Here is a 23,024-nt window from a genome sequence, read left to right on the forward strand (position 1 = left end):
AAAACTATGTGAACAAAGCTCAAAGACTTTTGAGTGGTGTCTCAACAAAGGGTGGTAGGGAGATTAAGGTGCATGTGTGTGTGAGAGAGACAAGGGGGAAGGAGACAGAGACTGAGAAAGAGGCTTTATGTAAGTTTCCCTAACATTCTTTGGCCTCTGGCTTCCCCCCTGAGCCCCTGCCTGGGGGCTCTTGGCCCAGCCTTGACCTCTATGGGCCTCTGCCTACTCCCCACAGGCTCAGAGCTTCTGCACTTGAGCCCCACAAGGGCTTCCCTGTTCCCCCAGCAGCCCCCGCTTTGACTTTGTTCTTCCTAAGCCTGTCCTAAGCTTGGCTTCCACCAGGACACTCGATCCCATCCCATGGCTGGCAGTGGGGCGCGGCCCTCACAGCAGCTGCAGGGATGGTTGACTCCAGATGGAAAGTGTTTCGAGAATTCTGACGTGACATCATGCTGTCAGGACATCGTGCTGACGGTCAGTAACCGATCTGGGAGTGGCCAGGTGGACTCGTCGCCAGCTTTGCCCCTTGCCCAGGGCTGGCTCAGGTCAAGGAGTTCGGCTGGGTTGGGGGGTTGTGATTGGGGACACAGGGTGGGGCCTTCTGGGGGTCTAGGACCTCACCAGCAGCAGCCCAGAGGCCAACGGATGTCCATCTTCTTCCTATGAGCTGAGCCCAGCAGAGGCCCTGCACCCACATCCAGCACCATGGGCAGGGCCCAGTTTGGCTGCTCTCTCGCGGCTCTCCTACCTGCCCTGGGGCCTCGGCCACCTCTCCTCCCACACAGGCCAGACCGCCACCCCTAAAAGGCCACTAACACTCTGCCTGTGGCTTCTTTGGGCTCAGCTCTGCTAGCCCCGCCAAGCCTGCTGAGCCAGGTGATGACTGGGGGCTGCCCTGGCTGCAGGGCCGTAGAGTGAAAGGGGAGTCCCGCCACAGCTGACATCCGCACCCGGGCCAGGACCCAGGGCTTGTCTTCAAGGCACCATCTGTTGCCTGTGAGGGCTGAGCAGGGACAGGCGGCTGGCATCAGGGCTCAGAAGGCAGGGCTGGGAGCAGGGAGGTCATGGTGGTTTGTGGGTGGTTTGCTGCCCTTGGGGAGACAGCACCCTTGCTGTCCTCTCTTCTTCTGCCACCCTCACTCACTTGTGCAGAGTTCAGACCTGGAGCTGAAGAGTAAGAGTTAGAAGTGGTCAGCCCCACCCCCGGCTCAGGCTGGCTTCGGCTTCCCCGACATCAAGAGCATTTCCTTCTGGGGAAGCCAGAGGGCATAGCCAGATGGGCTCTAGCCCAGGCAAGCCTCCAGTGCTGGGCATCACAGCGGTCACCGCGGAATCATGAGACAGGAGTTGGACACTGGGCATGCAGCCACAGGATGGCCTGCCTGGGGTTGGTGCCCTGGCTGGCTCTCTGCACCTCCCCAGAGCAGACTGGTCTGACCACAGAGCTGGACATGATGGGAGACGCCTCAGAGTGGGAACAAGCCCCCGGTTGGTCATGACCCTCAGGACAGGATGGTGTTCACAGGAACTGGGCAGCAAGAGAGCCATCTGGGCTCTTGGCTTCCTGCTGTCACCATCTGCCACTTTGCAAGGGGCCAGTGGGTTTGCGGGGCTTCCCAGGTGGCTCAGAAGTAAAGAATCTGCATGCTGATGCAAGAGACACAGGTTCAATCCCTGGGTCGGGGATATCCCCTGGAGAAGGGCATGGCAACCCACTCCAGTATTCTTGCCTAGAGAATCCCGTGGACAGAGGAGCCTGGCAGGCTACAGTAACAAAGAGTTGGACACGACTGATTGTGCATGCACACACACACACACACACACACACACACACACTGGATTGGAGAGAAGAGAGGAAAGGAAGGTGAGGGGGTCTGAAGATCAGGAGGGAAACAGAGAAGGAAGAGAAGGACAGTAGAGGGAAGAGGAGAGAGAGAGAGGGCAGAGAGGTGAGAGAAAGGGCTACAGGTAATAAACCTCAACATAATAGAGGCTTAAACGAGATGGCGATTTCTCCCACATACAGCTATAGGTAGGGGGTCCAGGGCTAAAGTTGGAACCCAGGTTCGCATTCTTTTTCCACCATTCCTAGCAGTTCCAAGCTGCAGCATGGAGGAAGGGGTGGGGGATGGGCATGCCCAAGACAGACCCAAGAGGGCATTGAGCACATGACTTCTCCTGCCAGCTCCCTGCATCTACATCTTGCAGTTACATCTAGCTGCAAGGGAGGCTGGGGAATGTAGTTGTTTGGAGCATCCCTGTATCCATATTAGAAAGAATGAGAAAGAAGGAGACTGGTTATTGGGACAGGAAAATAAAGAGGAAGGGAAACTCTTGGAAGGAGGAGCAGACAGGACAGGAAGGGAAGGAGGGTTAAAACCCTTTGGAGCAGCTTGTACTCATGGCCAGACCCGACCTCCCAGCACACCTGGCTCCCCCCCCCCCCCCGCCCCAGGATGACTGGGTCTAAGGGTCTGCCTTAGGCAAGTTCCTTGGGGGTCAGGAGTCCTCTCTCTTCTCAAAGACTGATTAGCCTGCTTCTGGGGCCCAGACCGGAAGTGGGCCATAGATACTTCGGTGAGGTCTCTGGAGAAGGCCTGCATCTAAAAAAAGGAAAGAAAATCAAGTGCAGGGTTTTATCAACACTCTCCCACTTAGTCAAGAAGAGGCTCCGGAGTGTACCTGGAGGTTGTGAAGATGGATGTGATGTCATACTGAGCCAGGATGTAAGGAAGGAACTTGTCTAGTTTCCCTCAAGGTACATGAAGGTACATAAGATACAGGACCATCTCACACGTCAGCTAGGTTGCTTTGGGCCATCCGTGACAATAAACCCAATCAGAATGCTCAGTAAGAGCATCTGTTATCTTCCAAAATGAGAGGTCCAGAGGAGGGCAGTTCCAGGATTGGTTAACTCAATAGCTGTGTGATATCTGTGCTCTGATTCTATTTTTCAGACATTCTCATAGCTTTTCTGTTTGGTTGTAAGATGGCAGCTGGACCTCTAAGCATTATATCCTCCTAAAATTGCTTTCAAAGGAAGTATTTTCCTCATCAGTGTCATTTTGACTGAGAGGATAACCTTTCCCAGAAATTCTCCATCAGAATTCCCCTTCTCTTGGCTAGACTGTTGCTATTGTTCAGTTGCTCAGTTGTGTCTGACCCTTTGCGACCCCCTGGACTACAGCATGCCAGGCTTCCCTGTCCTTCACTATCTCCTGGAGTTTGCTCAGATTCACATCCATTGAGTCAGGGGTGCCATCCAGCCATCTCATCCTCTGCCTCCCTCTCCTCCTTTTGCCTTTGATCTTTCCCAGCATCAGGGCCTTTTCCAGTGAGTCGGCTCTTTGCATCAGGTGGCCGAAGTATTGGAGTTTCAGGTTCAGCATCAAACCTTCCAATGAATATTCAGAGTTGATTTCCTTTAGGATGGACTGATTTGTTCTTCTTGCACTCAAGGGACTCTCAAGAGTCTTCTCCAGCATCACAATTCAAATTTGGCTAGGCTGAGTTACATCTGTGTCCCCCAATGAAATTCTGGCAAGGGAGAATGGCATTGCCCATTCCCATGGGATGGTTGGTTTAGGCCAATCCTGATTCATTATCTGGGGCCCACCTTCTCTGAGCAACTGGATTCTGAATAGATGAATTTCTTTTATCAAAGAAATAGGCCCCCTTGTTATAAGGAGCCATAGCTGTTGGTTAGGCTTAGGGCAAACATTACTAATCAGTTACAGATCTCCTTTTCTGACTGCTATTACCAAAGTTGGCATAGGAGATAAAGCATGTGTCCTCTTGGCCTTAGATAATGTGACATAAAGAAACAATTATACAGGGTGTCTTTAGTAACCCAGTCATCTTATTGCCTCACATGGTATCTTTTTAAAAATTTTTTATTGAGGTATAATTGCTTTACAATGTTGTGTTAGTTTCTGTTGTACAATAGAGTGAGTCAGCTACATGTATACATATATCCCTTCGTCTTGAGCCTCCCTCCCATCCGCCCTCACATGACATCTTTAAATATGTCTACAAATTCTTTGGCAATCTTTCCTTCAAAGGTGGAAGCATATTCTCCTCCCCTTGAGTAGGGGATTGGACTTAGTGATTCATTTCTAATGAACAGAAAATGACAGGAGTGATGGTGTGTGAATTGTGAGACTAGGTATAGAAGACAGTGGAGGTTCCTCCTTGCTCTCTCTTGGACCACTTTCTCTGGGGAGCCCAGCTACCAGGCCAAGAAGGCACTCCAGCAGCTCTACAAAGAAATCCTCAAGGGGGAAGAACTCAAGCTTCTACAATCAGCTGAGTGAAGAAGCCATTCTGGAAGTGGATTTTCTAGCCCCAGGCAAGTCTTCAGATAAATGCAGTCCCAGCCAACATCTTGACTGCCACCTTATGAGAAAGCTCCAAGCCAGAAACCCCCAGTTAAGCCACTCTCAAATTGCTGACTTGCTCACAGAAACCATGAGATAATAAATGTTTCTTGTTTGAAACCACCAAGTGAAAGTGATAGTCGCTCAGTCCTGTCTGACTCTTTGCCATCCCGTGGACTATAGCCCGCCAGGCTCCTCTGTCCATGGAATACTCCAGGCAAGAATAGTAATCATGCCCTTCTTCAGGGGATCTTTCCAACCCAAGGACCAGACTTGGTCTCCTGCATTGCGGGCAGACTCTTTGCCATCTGAGCCGCAAGGGAAGCCACCAAAGGTTTGGAGTAATTTGTTGTGCAGCAGAGCTGGAACTAGGGTAAAGCAAGTGAGGAACCCAACCCTGAAAACGAATGCCTCCTTAACTCTGAGCCCTGGCTTCCTCACTTGCCTCACTTTAGTCCCAGTTCTCTGTGTGTGTTTAGTTGCTAAGTCGTACCTGACTCTTGGCAACCCCGTGGACTGTAGCCTGCCAGGCTTCTCGGTCCATGGGGTTTCCCAGGCAAGAATACTGGAGTGGGTTGCCAGAGAATCTTCCCAACCCAGGATTTGAACCCTCATCTCCTGCATTGGCAGGCAGATTTGTTACAGCTGAATCATTATATCTAGCAGGATGTAAAGTTTCATGCTCCTTTTACCTACCTAACATTTTCCAGCTTGTACTTGGAGGTCCTTGGGGTTCTGAAGAAGCTTGCTCCTTCTCCAGCTCCAAAGGTGGAGCATGTGACTAAGTACATCAGCCCATTCCAGTACCCTTAGGTCATAGTGAAGGGATCAGTTATAGTACATGACCCCATTCTGTCCAATCAGAGTAGATGTCAAGCCTTTTGCTAGGGATGCTGAGACAGATACAATTCCATGCTTGTGACTGAACGAGGTAAATGCAACCAGGGGGACTTCTGATAGCCTTTGGGAATCCTCTGAGGGGAGTCAGTCTGGGGATAAAGCCGTTAGCAGGATACAAAGAAACTGGGTCCTTGGTAATATTGTTCATTGCTAGATTAACACCTACCTAAAGCCAGCCTCTTCTCTAGACTTTTCAGCCCAGGGAGCTAAGAATTTCCCTTTAAAACTTTTAAACCCAGTTTGAGCCTGGTTTTCTGTTACAGGCAGAGGAAAGCCCAAATGTGATGTTAAACACACAGAGGAGACCCCACATGGGTTACTCACACAGATGCTGCCAAAGGTCCTGCTGTTTCACACTGTGCAAAGTAAGTATCCAGATGTTCCATCGAAGTGTTGTTTCAGCCAGATGTTGACTAGATTGTAGATCCAAGGTTAAGCTGGTTTAATGCTTAAAAGCAAACACCCCTGTTCCCCTGCCCCCATCTGGTGCCTTCCCACTTCTAGTCCCTTCCAGGTAGTCATGTCCTACCCAAATCCTCAGGCAGGTGTTGTAATTTGTATCATGTGATACCACCTACCCCGCTTGTCTCCCTACCCTACAGTTATGTGGACCAGGAATTGGTATCTAGCCCACAGAGCCAGTCTATAAGCTGGGCAACAACTCACATGTGGCTGGTATGAAGAGATGAGCTGGGGAAATCAGTCTTCCTTTGTCTCTCTGAACTGAGACATCCTGAAGAAGGAAGCGGTTACAGGCAGAGACAGGGCCACAGGAGAATGTTGAGCAAGCAAAAGTTATGCAGAAGAGAGAGGGGGAGTGAGCCCCTGAAAAAGAGGTGGAGAACAATTAGTTAGGATAGGTTAGGTTCTGCTGTGGAAACAAACATATCCCCGATCTCAGTGGCTTAACCCAATAAGAATTTATTCCTGACCCCACATGACTTACCTGTTACCTGTGAGCAGGAAAGACTCTGTGTACTGTGGCCACATGAGAACTCAGAGCAACAGAGACTCCCTTTTGACCCAGGCTTCCACAATTGCAGAGGTAGGGGAAGGAAATTCAGCCAGTTGCATGTCAGCTGTTAAAACTTCTGTCCAGAGGTGACACATGCCCCTTCTGCTTACAATTCATTGGCTAAAGCAAACCTCATGGCTGTGCCTAATTTGAATATTTGTGACCAGCCTTATTGATTCCACAGAGAGGGAAGCTGGTCCCCAGAGCAGCCTCAGACCCCACAGGTCCAGATTTCCTGAGGCCCTGCCATGCTGTGGTTTGTACTCACACAAGATCCCCATCAACCTTATTATCCCACACCTGTCTTGCAATGCCCATTATCTCCACACACACATTTGCTTATTTCTTGCAACTTAGGATCTCCCTTGGTGACTTTCCTGGTGGCCCAGTGGCTAAGATTCCACGCTTGCAATGCAAGTGGCCCGGGGTCCATCCCTGATCAGAGAACTAGATCCCACATGTGTATGTGTGTTTAGTCACTCAGTTGTGTCTGACACTTTGGACTGTAGCCCACCAGGCTCCTCTGTCTGTGGGATTTTTCAGGCAAGAATACTAGCGTGGGTTGCCATTTCCTTCTTCAGGGTATGTTCCTGACCCAGTGATCGAATCTGTGTCTCCTGCATTGCAGGCAGATTCTTTACCTGCTGAGCCATCAGGGAAGCCCCATATACTGCAGCTAAAGATCCCTCCTGCCACAGTTAAAGATCCCACATGCTGCAGTGAATATCAAAGATCCTGAGTGCTATAACTAAGACCCCGGGCAGCCAAATAAAAAAAAAAAAAAAAATCTCCCTCTAGGGACGCTAGGGACTTGTTTCCTTTGAATGCTCCTTTCCTCTGGGGACTCCCTTTCTCAAAAGTCTAAAGCCAGGAACTCACTAATAGTCCAGTGGTTAGGACTCCACGTGCTCTCACTGCTGAGGCCCAGGTTCAATCTCCAGTCAGGGAACTAAAATCCCACAAGACATGTGGTGCGGCCAAAAACAAGCAAACAAAACAAACCTAAACCAGCACAAATCATCTTTGTGTCTCTGATTTGTAGCATAGTGAGGATCTACAGGCCCTCCTGCTTTGGGAATGTCAGGGAAGGATCCAGAGAAACTCCATTTGCACACGAAGACTGTGGGATCCTCTGGTAGGAGTGCTCCACACCTATGAAGTTTTCTAGTGCTTACTATTTGCCAAGCACTGTGCTAAGAACTTTGCCTGAATTGTCTCATTTAAAATACTTTTTGACCTCCCTTTGCAGGTGAATAGACTATGGCATAAAACTATGGCAACTCCCCTGAGGTAGGATTTTCTTAGCTATGTTCCTCATACTATGGTATGCATCGAAGAAAGACGGTGAAGAGGGCTTTGAGGCTAATGGGCAGCCTGGGGGACTGAGGTTCATTTTTGAGGAGAGGATAGAGGGTATGTGTGGGTGGGTATGTGTATGTGGGGCGGGATAGAGTGTATATGGGGTGAAGCTGCCTCAGGTGGGTAGAAAGCTTACCTCCAAGAAGAAGAGACATACTTAATGGGGTAGGGCTTGGTATCTTTCAGATGCCCTTGGGCCCAAACTCAAGCTCTACTTGGAGAAGATTGAGAAACTGAAACAAGCTGTCTTTGACTGAGTACCTATAGTGACCAAACTGTGGTCTCTAATCACCTTTTGGCTGCTTTCCTGGTGGCTCAGCAGTAAAGAATCTGCGTGCAGTGCAGGAGATCCAGGTTTGATCCCTGGGTCAGGAAGATCCCCTGGAGGAAGGCATGGCAACCCATTCCAGTATTCTTGCCTAGAGAATTCCCATGGACAGAGGAGCCTGGTGGCTACAGTCCATAGGATCGCCAAGAGTCTGACAAGATTGAAGAGACTGAGAACATATGCAAGCATCTTTTCTCACTGAAAGGAATCAAGTCTTCTTGGAGAATTGGCTGTTTCCAGGTACAGAGCAACAATTATACAAGGTAAACGCAGAGCATCTTTTATCAGAAGTTAAGAAAGCTGCCAAACCTCACTGGGCTCATGTCAAAAGGGCTCAGATGCCAACCTGAAGGAGCATCAAATACAAAACCAACCAAATAAAAACCTTGCAATGAATTGAAACACATCAAATATTTTTAAAATCCATAAATTCAAAATGATAATAATAAAAGACATTTGGAGAATGCTTAGAGAAAAATAACTCACTATTCTAAGAACTGATAAATAAAGGGAAAAGAAGTTTTTTAAAAGCTACCTGTGGGGCCTCTCAATGACACAGTAAAGTTGAGGGTTAGTTGGAAGGTTTCTCACGTACTCCCCAAACTCTCCCTCTCGCTCTTTCCAGGTCTGAATTTCCACCATTAGAGACTCATTTCTTTCAGGTTAGAGGTGTCCTTAATTTGAGTCAAGGTAAGTCTAGTCAAGGCTATGGTTTTTCCAGTGGTCAGGTATGGATGGGAAAGTTGGACTGTGAAGAAAGCTGAGCGTCAAAGAATTGATGCCTTTGAACTGTGGTGTTGGAGAAGACTCTTGAGAGTCCCTTGGACTGCAAGGAGATCCAACCAGTCCATTCTAAAGGAGATCAGTCCTGGGTGTTCATTGGAAGGAATGATGCTGAAGCTGAAACTCCAGTACTTTGGCCACCTCACGCAGAGTTGACTCATTGGAAAAGACTCTGATGCTGGGAGGGATTGGGGGCAGGAGGAGAAGGGGACGACAGAGGATGAGATGGCTGGGTGGCATCACTGATTCGATGGGCATGAGTTTGAATGAACTCCAGGAGTTGGTGATGGACAGGGAGGCCTGGCGTGCTGTGATTCATAGGGTCGCAAAGAGTCAGACACAACTGAGCGACTGAACTGAACTGAACTGAACACTTGGGAGAGATTTGTTAATTATGTCCCACACAGATTGTGATAGAGGGAAAGTGGGAGTCCTGTGGTTCCTGGGGTCTGGACAGGTAGGGGTACAGCCAGAGAAGAAGGGCTGGAGGGGAAAGATCATGGCACCATTATGGAGGTCAGGAGAACCCCCTGGGCTGGCCTTCCATAGTACAGCTCCAACCCAATCAGATGAGTCGGATCCAGCAGGTTGAAAGCATGCCAGGGATGTACATTTATTACACATTCTGGGTGATTCAAACTCAGGTTGTCCTGCTACCATCTTCGGGGAACACTGGACCGGGGCCCCTGAATCTCTCCTCCTGGTCTCTGTGACTTCCTGCTCCAGCAGTGTGGACTGTCACAGCTGAGCACATACATCTTCTGCAAACCTCACCAGTCCCCATCACTCTGGGACCTCATCACTGCTCCCAGCTCCCTTTAAGATGCCAGGCCCTTTCCTATGTGGGAAGTGGGTACCATAGAGGAAGGACACGGTCACATGGGTCCCAGTATGAGTCTGGGCTGCCTGCCCTTATCCTCTCTCTCACAGCCTCCCCAGCTGTCCCGCCCAGCTCCTCATGTGACAGCCCACTCCCTTGGGGCCCCTGATGCTTGACAACTCCTCTCTGGCTCTGCTGGGCTGGGACTCTACATCCCAGCCCAGGCCTTGACATGCCCTTGGGCCTGTGTCTGACTCTTTGCCACTCCATGGACTATAGCCTGCCAGGCTCCTCTGTTCATGGAATACTCCAGGCAAGGATACTGGAGTGGCTTGCCATTCCCTTCTTCAGGAGATCTTCCTGATCCAGGGACCGAATCTGGGTCTCCTGCATTGCAGGCAGATTCTTTACCATCTGAGCAGCCAGGATCCCTCTATCCCCGCCAGTGCCCTCATGGGGCCCTTGTCCCTGGGCAGGAGGTTCTTTGTAGACCTGCTGACCAGTTCTGTGGTTGAGCCAGGTTTGTGGCCAGCTACCTTCACTTTAGAGTCTGCAAAGCATCCTTTTTATCCCCTTTCCCGCCCCATAACCCCACCTAGCCCCTTCCCATCCTGTGGGCTTCTCCCATCTCTCCCTCCCTGTTGAGATGAGCACCCATCTTTCAGGTCAGAGTCCATCCTCCCCTAGTAACACTCCTCAGCCCATCTTTCCCCCAGGGACCAACCGCCCCATCGGGGGCTGACCTTCTGAGTCTGGTCCCCACAGGCTCGACCCTGACAAATGGGTCCTGGCTGAGCACCCCTGCCCTGACACCCGGCCTTTGCCTGACCCCATGGGGAGGCTTGGGCGCCAGCCTGAGCCCTTCCTGACTGGCCTGTCCCCCAGCGCCTGAGCCTGGGTTGTGACATCTTTCCACTGAGCGGCTCTTATTTTGAGAAGGCAAAACACGCCCCCCTCCTCGTGCTGACACCGCATGCGCTGGCGTGAAAACCCGGCTGGCCATGTTTATTTTTCTTCCTTTAATTTCCCCTTTAGAACAAACACCAGTCCTGTAACACCGACCACCCTCTCCTTTCAGATCCACAGCCTCCCCACCACCTCCCCCGCCATCCCTGGTCCTCCCGGCGGCGCAGCTGTGAATGAGAACAGAGTAAGTCCTTTAGCAGGAGGCAGTGGCCTGAATGAATTGATCCCAGCCTCCCAGCCAGCAGGGAAGGAGGGCTTGTGAGCATGTGTGTTTGCTTTTTAGAAACTCTTTGCACATCCCGAGGCTCCTATTTTCCCCTGGGCCTTGGAGCCAACGCCTCTCCACCTCACCCCCCTTCCCCTGACTCCTTTCACATTTGATTAGAATTCCTTTTTGGTCCCATGCATTTTGTTTTCTGTTTTCTACAAGGGAGCCTGAATTGGGGCCTCAGAAAAACAAGACCAGGCTGCCAACTGGAAATGTTTGCTCTGGGGGCGAGTTCGGAGGCTGGCGTCAGGCGGGGCAAGATCCGTGCCAGTGGAATGCGATTTAGGGGGGAAGCTGCAGGTCACTCAATCGCTGGCAGCCCGCCCGGGAGCAACTGAATGCTTTCTGAGCTTTGTGTGTGTGTGTGTGTGTGTGTAGACTTTTTCCCTCATGCAAACAGAGCCCTGGAGACGTGGAGACAGAAGCATTAGGAAGAAACTAGACAGGGGTTTGGAAAAATCAGAGGAACCAGAGAGATTAGGTGGATGGGGGTGGGAAGATGGTGCCAGGATCTGTGTGGCCACTTTATCCAGCACCCCTTGTATCCTCTGCTTAAAGCTCAGGGTGGGGGTGCTCTGGAGCAAGGAGAGATGCAGTCCCCTGCCCCAGCCCCCAGTGACTCATAGGCTCTTAGAGAAACAAGGGTCTCAGCACAGAACAGTCAGGCTAGCTTGGAAGTTCCCTGGCTGGAATCAGGAGACCAGTGGTGCCAGTGAGGTCAAGTGAGTTCCTGATGCTCCCTGAGCTGTCCTGCAGACTGCATGAATGGCTGAGGTTTTTCAGGGAAGGCTTCCCAGAGGAGGTGTGGTAGGGTCCCATCCCTGAGTATGAAGTACAAGTCTTTCTCTGCTTATGATGGGATTATATCCTAATACACCCATCAGTAGTTGAAAGTACTTTTAAGTCAAAAAATGTATGTAATACAGCCAATCTACTAAAGATAATAACTTAACCTACCCTACCTTAAACGTACTTGGGACACTCCATTAACCTACACAAGCCCATTTTAACAAATACAAAATCTATCTTGTAACAGACTTTCTTGGGCTTCCCAGGTGGCAGAGTGGTAAAGAATCTACGTGCCAATGCAGGAGATGCAAAAGATGCAGGTTCGATCTTTGGGTCAGAAAGATACCCTGGAGAAGGGAATGGCAATCCACTCTAGTATTCTTGCCTGGAAAATCCCATGGACAGAGGAGCCTGGCGGGCAACAGTCCATGGGGTCGTAAAGAGTCGGACACTCGGCACAGAGCACACACATGGCATGGACTTTCTTATGTAATTTATGGCACACTGGACGGAAAGTGAAAAACAGAAGTTGTCTGGGGACAGAATGTTTGTGGGTTGGTGTGATCACATGGTTGTCTGCGAGTGGCGGCTGCCCCTGCAGAGCATCTCAAGAGAGTATCGCTTCGAGTGGGGGTGGTTTATTCGCTCAGTCATGTCTGACCCTTGGGACCCCATGGACTGTAGCTCAGAGCTTGGTCCATGGGATTTCCCAGGCAAGAATACTGGAGTGGGTTGCCATTTCTTCCTCCAGGGGATCTTCCCAACCCAGGTCTCCTGCATTGCAGGTGGAATCCTTACCCACTGAACCACCAGGGATGCACCACGTGTGCAGGAAAAGAACAAAATTTCAGGCACAGTTTCTACTGAATGTGTATCACTTTCACACCACCATAAAAATAAAAAAATCTTCAGTCAAACCACTGAAAGTCAGGGATCATATACGTTGCATAGAAAAGAAAAGAGGTGTTCAGGAGATTGTTAGCTACCCCAGGCTGAGACTGTGCTGAGCCCTTTCATTGATGACCCTTTATCGTCCCAGCAACCCTTGAGGGTCAGTGGTCTTTCTATCCTACATTGCAAATGAGGAAACTGAGGACCAGAGCTTTTAGGGAACTTGGCCAAGCTCCTAGCTGGTACGTGGCCAGCCTAGTTCAGCTCAGAGTTGTCCCATAATAAAGCTTGACTTCTCCTGACCACTGAGGGTCTTTTCCCACTTAGCCAAGTTCTCTGGGTAAGGGCCTGTCTTTTTTTCCCCCCAGAAAAAGAGCAGTTAAGTTTAAGTTGGGGATGAAAGATGCCAAGGTAGACCTCCCAGAGGGCAGTGTGACAAGTGCTGAGAGATCCGAACAAAATCTGCCCCATCTCATCATCCCCAGGAAGTGGTGGCTGGGCCCCTGGGCAGTCCTGCCAGAGTTCCTACCAAGCCAGGCCTCTCTGACAGCCAGGCTCACCTTATCAATGACCGGGTCCCTTTCTGTACTCCTCAGCACACCGCATTACATGCCAAGTTCTTTCCCACCCCAAATGTTCACTGTGGGACTGCCGCCTTCAGGGGTCCTCAGTAGTAATCTGCCACTGTGAGAGGTTCATGAATACCCAGCTGGACCAGACAGAATGGATGTATCCAGGGCACCCGGCATGACCTGAGAGGTAGTCGGGGGACCCAGCGGGGCCAGTATTTCCCAGTGATGTCAAGTGAGTCTGTACCCCGAGGAATGGTCTGGATGGTCCCTGAGCTGTCATACAGATGGAAGGAGGGAATCTAAAACGGAAGAGCTGATGTGCAGGTATTGGTTGTGGGGGGGCTGTCTGACCCACCACAGAAGGATTCTTGGTTAGAGAAAGCAAGGTCTATTTCAGGGTCTCTCTCAGGCTCAGTAGAGGAGAAGGAAACAAGCCAGGCTTGGCAGGGAGGAAAAGATGGGGGCGAGGGAAGGGAGTATGGACAGGATGGTTAGATCCAAGCTTGTCAGGTGGAGACCAGAAGGATAGCTGTCCATTTGATTAGAATGATTCCATTGGTCATTTGAGGATTTTATTGTCCTGAGGCCAAATGGTTAGCCTCACTCATGGATTTTTAAAAATTTTATTTTCATTATTTATTTATTTTGGGTTGCATTAGGTCTTTGTTGCTGCACAGGCTTTTCTCTAGTTGTGGTGAGCTGGCTTCTCATTGTGGGGGCTTCTCTTGTTGTGGAGCACGGGCTCTAGGGCATGCAGCCTTCCGTAGTTGCAGCACATGGGCTCAGTAGTTGAGGCTCCCAGGCTCTAGAGCACAGGTGAAATAGTTGTGGCACACAGGCTTAGTTGCTCCGAGGCACGTGAGATCTTCCTGCATCAGGGATCAAACCCGTGTCTCCTGCATTGGCAGGCATACTCCTTACCACTGAGCCACCAGGGAAGCCTCGTGGACTCTTTGACTGTCTAACCATTAATGTTAGGTAAATACTGTGTAGGGGTCACCTTGGTCTGCCAGGTCATCTACATAGGTTGAACTCACTTGTCAATCCTACAAGACAACTGATCTTACCAATTATTTCCAGGAATAAGCCATTGACTGAATTGACCCAACCCAGTCATTCTTTTGCTTTTTCAGAGACAGTCTTTGGACACATCTTTGGACCTCACAAATATTTAAGTCCCCCCCGCCCCCACACATACCCCATTGACAGGGCTTCCCAGGTGGCTCAGTGAGTAAAGAATCCATCTACAATGCAAGAGATGAGGGTTTGACCCCTTGGTTGGGAAGATCCCCTCAAGGAGGGCATGGCAACCCACTCCAGTATTCTTGCCTGGATAATTCCACGGACAGAGGAGCCTGGCGGGCTACAGTCCATGGGGTTGCACAGTCGAATATGACTGAAGGGACTGAGCATGTATGTACTCACATAGGCACACCACTGACAACAGCCCAGCCCCCCCAAAAGGCTGGGAAAGACCCTACAGACAATGGGCTTTGGGACTCAGTCTCTCCCATCAATAAAATGGGAAGGCTGGACTAGACCAGGAATGGCCAACACATGGCATGAATCTGCCCTCTGCATGGCAGACATTGCTAATCAATTACAGTGTTCATTCCCATGGGACCTGGATGCAGCCTCAGAATCGTTTTCAACACAGGGCTTCAGGCAGCCCCTACCAATCAATTAGATTTGGCATGCATGATGAAAAGCATTTGTCCTCGGTGCCCTACATGATCTCCAAGCCTCCCTCCGGCTGTGCCGATCTAGGATTGCAACTGATTAAGTGTGTCTGAGGACTCAGCCCAGAGACCACCAGATCGACAGCTGTCCCCGGGGCTTCCCAGGTCTGTGGGGCGGCTGTGGTAGAGCGGTACCTTTTAAATTTTCCTCACTGCTAATAAACGTGCATTGCGTCAGCTCCGCTATGCCCCCCATGGGCTCCGGCTGCCGCCATCAGAGAGGACTTTTTCAGAGAGTTGTAAAAATAGTTTTTCAAGGAGCCTGAACAGAAGAAGCAGCCAAGCCCTTTTTTTTTTTTTTTAAATTTCCTTTCTTTTCTGAGGGAATGGGGGAGATGGGTAGGGAATACTTCACAATGAAGGAATGTGCTCCTTGGGGAATTGAAAGTTGTTCTCCTAAAAAAAAAAGTTATCACACACTGGTTTCTCATCTAGCCACAGAGCATGCCTATGAGTCTTGGTAACAGTTCCCGGGAGATCACTGGCTTAAGCCAGTTCTTGTTAGGCTGTTGACAACTAGGTCCTGATGAGGGAAGCACTAATGGGCCCCTGGCTCGCTCTCTGCCCGCCCCCTGACTGATCAGGCTTTGGGTTCCAGTGGGCTTGATGGCTCCATGACAGAGCTTTTCTTGCCTGCGATAGGGGTTAGGCCTGCAAGAGAGTTTTCTTTACAGCCAGTGAACTTTTCACTTCTCCCCATTGTGCTCTGGATTTGGAAGAGGCTTAAGACAGACGCTGAGATGTTAAAGGTGGGAGTATCTCCAGGTAGGTAGGAGCCATCACCTTCTTACTCTTTCCATTTTACAGATGAAGAAACTGAGGTTTGCAAGGGCAGGGGGACAGAGGAAGCAGATACCCAAGGGAAGGGTACATAGCTGGTCCTGGGATGAGAATGCATTTTTCGACGCCCAGATCAGCAAGTCAGAACTTTAGGACAACTCTGATAACATCCAGCCTGGAATTTCTCAAACCCTGAGTAATGTGTGCTCCTGTCTTGAAAGGTGACACCTTGTCACAGAGCCCTAGGACATCGCTACGCTCTTAGGCTTTATACTTTTAATTTTTATATAACTATAAAAAGAAATAAATTAGTAAACAAAACTGCAAAGGTGATGTGCTTCCCCAGTGGCTCAGTGGTAAAGAATCCACCTGCAATGCAGGAGTCACAGTTCACCAAGTTTAATCCCTGGGTTGGAAAGATCCCCTGGAGGAGGGTATGGAAACCCACTCCAGTATTCTTGCCTGGAGAATCCCATGCTCCTCTGTCCATGGGGTTGCACAGAGTTGGACACAACTGAAGCAACTCAGCACATACGCACAAGGGTGATACAATTCAAATGGACAACATGGGGTAAAGATGGATAACACTGTTTTACTGAATCAGAGCACATAGAGGGCAGAGGAGGAGCAGAGGAGAAGCCACTGAAGACCCTGGACTTTCCCATCAGAGCTCACTGGAATGAAGGAATCTGGGGGACAGTGTGATGTTGGGGGAGGGAAGAGGACCAGAGAGGGCAGGGCCAAGTCAGATGCTGGTCAAGGAAAGCGCAGAGCCTGAACCCTCATGTCCTCTTGGCGGTGTGCTCTCCCAAGTCTCCTTGAGGCTTGGCTGTCCCCTCACTTCTTAGCAAATCCCCGATGTCAAGGCAGGGCCCCGTTACCATCCCCTCTCTGCTCTGCCATCTTACCCACCACAGGGAGGAACCTTCACTAGGCTCCATGAGGGAGTGCGTGCCACTGCTCCCTGCTGCTTCCTGTCTACTTCAGGTGGGAACGCAGGCCAAATGGATCCCATAGATGTGTAAGTGGATCATAGAGTGTGTGTGAAGGAGAAAAGGGGTAACGTTCCAGTTGTAAGTGGGTGGTGAAGGGAGGCCTTAGCAAAAGGTGACATAACAGGAGGCTGAGAGAAGGCTAGGGAGTAAGCTATGGATATTTGTCAGGGAGGAGGTCTGCCTGGCCAAAAATCCCATTGTCCTTCCAGCCTGGTTCAAATGCCTCTTCTTCAGGCGTCCCTGGTGGTCCAGCGGTTTAAGTATCCACCTTGCAATGTAAGGGACACCAGTTCAATTCCTGATCTGGGAGGATCCCACAGGCCATGGAGCATCTAATCCCCTGCGCTGCAACTACTGAAGGCTGAGCTCCTAGAGCCTGTGCTCTGCAATGAGAAGCCACCGCAATGAGAAACCACACGTGACAAGGGAGGAGCCACCACTCGCTGCAACCAGAGGAAGCCCACGTGCAGCAACAAAGTCCCAACCCAACCAAAAAATAAAACAAATAAATATACTGAAAGTGTTAGTCACTTAGTCGTGTCTGACTCTTTGCGACCCCATGCACTGTAGCCTGCCAGGCTCTCCTTTGTCCGTGAAATTCTCCAGGCAAGAAGACTGGAGTAGGTTGCCGTTCCCTTCTCCAGGGGATCCTCCTAACCCAGGGATCAAACCCAGATCTCCTGCATTAAAAGCAGATTCTTTACCGTCTGAGCTTCCAGGGATCTTCCCAAATGAATATTCAAACAAACAAAACCCCAAATGCCTCTTCTTCCAGGAAGTCTCCCAGAATGGTTCTGCCACACTTGGAATTCCCAGAGTTTTCCCTGCAGTGTGTGTCACTTCAAACTGTGTCTAACAGCTCTTGGATTTGTATCATCTTTCTACTGGACCCGGAGCTCCTTGGGGTGGTCACCTCATGCCCTCTCGCCAAACGTCAGCTCCCCGAAGCAGGGGTTTTTGCTTTGTTCGCTGCTGTTTCCCTAGCCTCAGCAGGTGTCTACAAATGCGCACTGAATCACCACAGGTGGACCAAGTCAAAGGTGGGACTTACTCGAGCTCCTGACGACAGACACCTCATGTCTCTGTCCCAGTCCCATCAAGGGGCCTGGCCAGGTGCCAGGTTTGTCAAGTGACTGGATGATGGTTGATTTGCACCCATTGTCCCCCATGTTGTTTATCAGGCCAGGAGACACGAAGCCAGAGAGAAAGAAAGTGAATTCAACGAACCACCAGTTCTCGGTGGTCACAGCAATTGTTTCTAAGACACGATCATCTCTGGATCCACTGGCTTCTTCTATCAAAGCAGCTGATTGAATAGTTGAGTAAGACCTGGTCCAAACTGAGCAGTGAACCTCCCTGGTGGCTCAGATGGTAAAGAATATGCCCCTAAGGCAGGAGACCCAGATTTGATCCCTGGGTCAGGAAGATCCCCTGGAAGAGGAAAAGGCAACTCACTCCAGTATTCTTGCCTGGAGAAACCCATGGACAGAGGAGCCTGGTAGGCTACAGTCCACAGGGTCGCAAAGAGTCAGGCACGACTGAAGTGACTTAAGTACAGATGCATGCGTGCACACACGTGTACCAGGATTGTTCTAGATGCTGGGATATAGCAGTGAACAAGGCAGGTAAAAATCCCTGCCCACATGGAGCTGACATTCTAGTCCAGGATACAAAGAAACAAAAACCCCAGCAATATACATGCATATATAATATGTCAGATGATGGCAAGTGCTTGAAAAATTAAAGCAGGAAAGAGGCAGAAGATTCTGAAGGGGTGGGGATACAAATTCTACGGGATGCCCAGGGACAGTCTCATTGAGAAGGTGACATAGAGGCACCAGAGGAGGATGAGGGAGTGAGTCACAGGCTACCTGAGAGAGAATATTCCAGAATGAGGGAATAGCCAGTGCAAAGGCCCTGAGGCAGAAGGGAGCCTTCTGGCTAAGTTCAAAGTATAGAAGAAGCCCAGTGTGGTGAGAGCAGAAGGATGGGGTGGGTTATGGGGAGAACTGAGGGATGAGATCAGAGAGGAAATGGGAGAAACGGGGGACTAGATGCCAACCTTGGTTCCTACTGGAATGTTTCAGTTCTCTATTGCTTGCATAACAAATCACCCCAAAATGCAGTGGCTTAACACGACAATTCAGGATACGTTTCCATGGTTCTGGAGGTTTACTGGGCTCAACTGGGCAGTTCTCACTCAGGTTCTCCATGTGGTTACAGAGAGAGAGAGGCTGAGGCTAGAAGCATCTGAAGGCAGGTGTTTGGGTCCCTTCCTCCATCACAGATCTGGCAGGCACCATGGGGCTTCCCATGAGGCCTCGCCCTGCAACACAGTAGCCTGGACCCCTCACATGGTGACTCAGGGCTCCCATTGGCAGGAAGCTGAAACAGCCAGTGCCCTTAAAAGCGCAGCATCACTTCTACTCCAGCAGGCCTCCATTAGCCAAGGCAGTCCAGGTTCCTGGGATGGAGGAACATACCCCTGCCTGCATGCTTGCAGGTGGAGAGGATTGCTGGCAGCCTCTAACACATGTGAGGAAAAAAGGAAGTCACCCAAAGGAATGACAGGCTGTGTCCCAGGTTTCAAAGGACTTCTGGTCAACTGTGTGAGAACCTGGCACCCACCTGCCTGTTGTACCAGGCTCCCCCTCATGCTTGTTGAACCCCTTCTCTCCGGACCCGACCCTCCCATTTCCTTCCTGACCACAGGAGTCAGGACCAAGTGTGCCCTATGGACTTTGCCTTGTGCAGGGGAGTCTGCTGCATTAGCCACAGAGCATGTGCTTGGGCCTGAGAAGGGATACCCAAGCTTATGCCAGAGACAGAACCCCAGAGAGGGAGTCCTAGAGAGGGTGTACTAAAGGCCTCCCCGCTTCCCTCCTGTCATGTCCTTATCCAGGCCCTGTCCCAGCCCCAAAGTCTCTCAATTTTCCACAATTTAGATGGTCACTTGGATAGAGGGAGCTAGAAGGAAAGCTGGAGAGGGAGTTTGAGAGCTTTCTGCCTGGATATCTCCTTTCTGTCCTCTGGATCCAGTGTCTTGCTGGTTAATGGCGGCAGTTCAGGCATTCTGACTGAAAGGTAGGGAGCGGACTTGGGGGCCACCAGGCTGGCTGTATCCTACTCACTGCTCACTCCCTTGGGTGGTCCTATCCAGTGTGGATATGAGCACAACTCCAGAAGGCAGTGATCATATGCGTTCTGTAGCCTTCTGGCAGTCTAATTCCATTCTTCCTTGCTCGAATTGAAGACACACCCTCTTTGGAACAATCTGGACAGTCGGAAATGGGAACTCCAGACTCAGGAATGCAGCATTCCAAGTAGCAAGGATCCAAGGATCCATCTCATTTGCCAAGGAGATGGCAATCATGGGGTGCCACCTGGCAGAGTTCTCCTGTCCTCCCCCATGGGTGGTGTGTATGCACTAAGGAACTGCTGGGTAGGTTCCACCCAGCAATGCCAGGAGGTACCAGTGCCTGGATAAGATCTGGGATCCATATGCCTGAGATCATCAAATGTCCAGAGGAAGTACCCCTGACATCTGACCCTGACCTGGAGGATCACTGAGCTGGTCCAAGGGAGGCCAGAGGCTTCCCTTGAGAAGAGGACAGCAAGAAGCTCACCCAGCCTGGTGGCACATGCAGGGAGGCCAGCATGGCCAGCCAGAGAGGCCAGCCCTGTACGTGGCCCAGTGACTCGCCTGGTCAGATGCTGGTCACTGAGGTCTCAGGAGGCCACAAAACACAGTGGTTCAAAGCTTGAGTTTTGGGGTCAGTTGGCCAGGGTTCAAATCCCACTTCTGTTAACTTTTCCATTGGCAAGTTTTTTCTTTTTTTTTTCTTTTTGGTCTAGGAACCTCAGTTTCCTTATCTGTACAATGGGTTTACTTCCCTGGGTTGTTACAAGGAAATTGAGCCTATGTAGAAATAGAGCCTATATTCACTGCCACTGTGGTGGTATTACTGCCTGGCTTTTGAGCATTTGTTCCCAGTGACCCAAGTCCTAAGCTCTTGCCTTCACTTCTCTTTCTAGCTTCATTCCTATTCCTGGATCAGCCACACAGAGGATGTGGAACCGCCCAGTGGCTGTTTTTAATGTAGGACTTCCCAGGTGGCTCAGAGGGAAACACTCCGAGTGTTAAGGCAGGAGATGCAAGAGACGTGGGTTTGATCCCTCGGTCGGGAAGACCCCCTGGAGGAGGAAATGACAACCCGCTCCGGTATTCTTGCCTGGAAAATTCCATCGACAGAGGAGCTTGGCAGGCTACAGCCTAATGGGTTCGCAAAGAGTCAGACACAACTGAGAGACTGAGCATGCGCGCACATAGGTTTTCTAGGGGTCTGTGTCTTGTCCCATTCCAAGCAGGGTGTGAGACCACTTGGAGCCCTGAAAGCCTTTTTACTCTGGCATTTCTATGAATTCACAAAATCCATGTTACTCTCATTTCAGGGCTACCAGTCCTGGTAGCTCCGGAGAAGGCGATGGCACCCGACTCCAGTACTCTTACCTGGAAAATCCCATGGATGGAGAAGCCTGGTGGGCTGCAGTCCATGGGGTCGCGAAGAGTCGGACACGACTGAGCGACTTCACTTTCACTTTTCACTTTCATGCATTGGAGAAGGAAATGGCGACCCACTCCAGTGTTCTTGCCTGGAGAATCCCAGGGATGGGGGAGCCTGGTGGGCTGCCCTCTATGGGGTCGCACAGAGTCAGACAGGACTGAAGCGACTTAGCAGCAGCAGCAGCAGCAGTCCTGGTGGCTCAGACGGTAAAGCGTCTGCCTACAATGCAGGAGATCCGGGTTCAATCCCTGGGTCGGGAAGATCTCCTGGAGAAGGAAATGGCAACCCACTCCAGTATTCTTGCCTGGAAAATCCCATGGACAGAGGAACCATGGGGTCGCAAAGAGTTGGATGTACTGAGCGACTTCACTCTAGTCCTGCGCTCTAAATTCTTGTGAGGAGTCAGCTATGCTGTGTGTAGTTCATACTGTATCATACCACCAGAGGGCGCCAGCAGGCTGGTCTGCCTCCACTTTTCCAGGAGACTAAGGGAAGTGAGCCCTGGGTGGCAGGTTTGCCCTTAAGCTGGGGGACCTTGGGCAGTTAGCCTGAACTTTGAAGGTCTGCCACTTGGAGGGCTGAGAATCACAATAACAGGGACCCTTCACATCACTTGGCCTCTCCAGTTCTGGTGCATGGCATTCCATCTTATGACTAAGGAAGTAATGCCCAGATAACAAACTACAGCTCAGAGAGGTAAAGGGGCTGCTCAAGGCCACACAGCTGGTAAGTGGCAAAGCAGATTCCTCCTAGGCTAGCCTGATGCCAAACCCTGGGCCCACAGGAGAGGCAGCATGGCGGGGGGGAGGAGCGTGTCCTGGAAGACCTGCTGGGTCTGAGTCCCATTCCACCTCCGCCCAGCGCAGCTGACCACTCCTATCCACTCCCTTCTCCTCCTCTGTTCCCATGGGATCTCAGTGATCTTCTCCACTGTTTTGAGAGAGTTGGTGACAGGCTCAGGATCAGTATGAGTGGAGCCCTCGATACTCAACAAAGACAGGTGATTTTCCTGGAGCCCATGCTGGCCTCTTTAGGGACAGTTTTCAGTCCTGCTACAAGACTTCCACATGCTCCAACTAGCTGTGGACACCTCCAGCCTGCAAGCGCACTCCGAGACCGGAGGCAGATGCTGCGATGCAAGGAGTCTGGGCAGCTGTGCCAACCCAGAGGCCTGAGGCCACTGTCACTCCAGCTTAGTGTTGTACATGCAGTCTCACCCCAACCTCATGCCAGTTCTGGGAGACGATACTATGATCCCCATTTTACAGAGGAGGAAACTGAGGTTCAGAGAAGAACTCAGCAGTTCTGGGGAGGAGGACTTGGCTTTCCCCCCATCTCTGCTACTGACTGGCTAGATGTGTGAGGAGTGGGCTAGCTGGGGTCTCAGACTCTGTTTGGGAGCTGGCAAATATAAAGGGCATGAAAGTGAAAGATAGTGTTAGTCATTCAATCAGGTCCAACTCTTTGCGACCCCATGGACTGTAACCCTCCAGGCTCCTCTGTCCATGAGATTCTCCAGACAAGAATACTGAAGTGAGGGCTTCAGCAAAGGTTTCCTGGGAGACAGGGAGGAAGGAAAGAGCAGCTTGTGGATCTTAGTTCCCTGATCAGGGATGGAACTCAGGCCCCCTGCAGTGAAAGCACAGGGTCCTAACCACTGGACCATCAGAGAAGTCCCAGAAACAGCAGTGTTTCAGGGCCTCACAAACCTAGGGGTTCAGACAGGACCTCAGTGAAGGACAAGCTGAAGCAATTCTTGGGAGTGAGCAGAGGCCAGCAAGAGTGACAGGGCGCTGTGATGACCAGCCAAGGCTTACAGAGAGAGGAGACTGAAGCCAGTCATCCAAGAGCGAGAAGAATGTTCTCTTCAAAGGGCCT

General features: G+C 50.7%; 2 long non-coding RNA genes across 2 annotated transcripts; one reads left to right on the forward strand and one right to left on the reverse strand.

The window, feature by feature from the left end:
- Positions 1–2,467: 2,467 nt before the first annotated feature.
- On the reverse strand, positions 2,468–21,371 carry LOC138989985 (uncharacterized). The gene is made up of 4 exons (XR_011466175.1): positions 21,092–21,371; positions 5,943–6,101; positions 5,601–5,689; positions 2,468–2,603 (listed from the first exon to the last, which is right to left on the reverse strand). It is a non-coding gene; the product is annotated as an uncharacterized lncRNA (long non-coding RNA).
- LOC138989984 (uncharacterized) lies at positions 5,316–8,466 on the forward strand. Its single transcript, XR_011466174.1, has 3 exons — positions 5,316–5,641; positions 7,541–7,581; positions 7,837–8,466. It is a non-coding gene; the product is annotated as an uncharacterized lncRNA (long non-coding RNA).
- Positions 21,372–23,024: the final 1,653 nt, after the last annotated feature.

This window comes from Bos mutus, chromosome 11, assembly GCF_027580195.1.
Source record: "Bos mutus isolate GX-2022 chromosome 11, NWIPB_WYAK_1.1, whole genome shotgun sequence".
In the NCBI taxonomy this organism is placed as follows: domain Eukaryota; kingdom Metazoa; phylum Chordata; class Mammalia; order Artiodactyla; family Bovidae; genus Bos; species Bos mutus.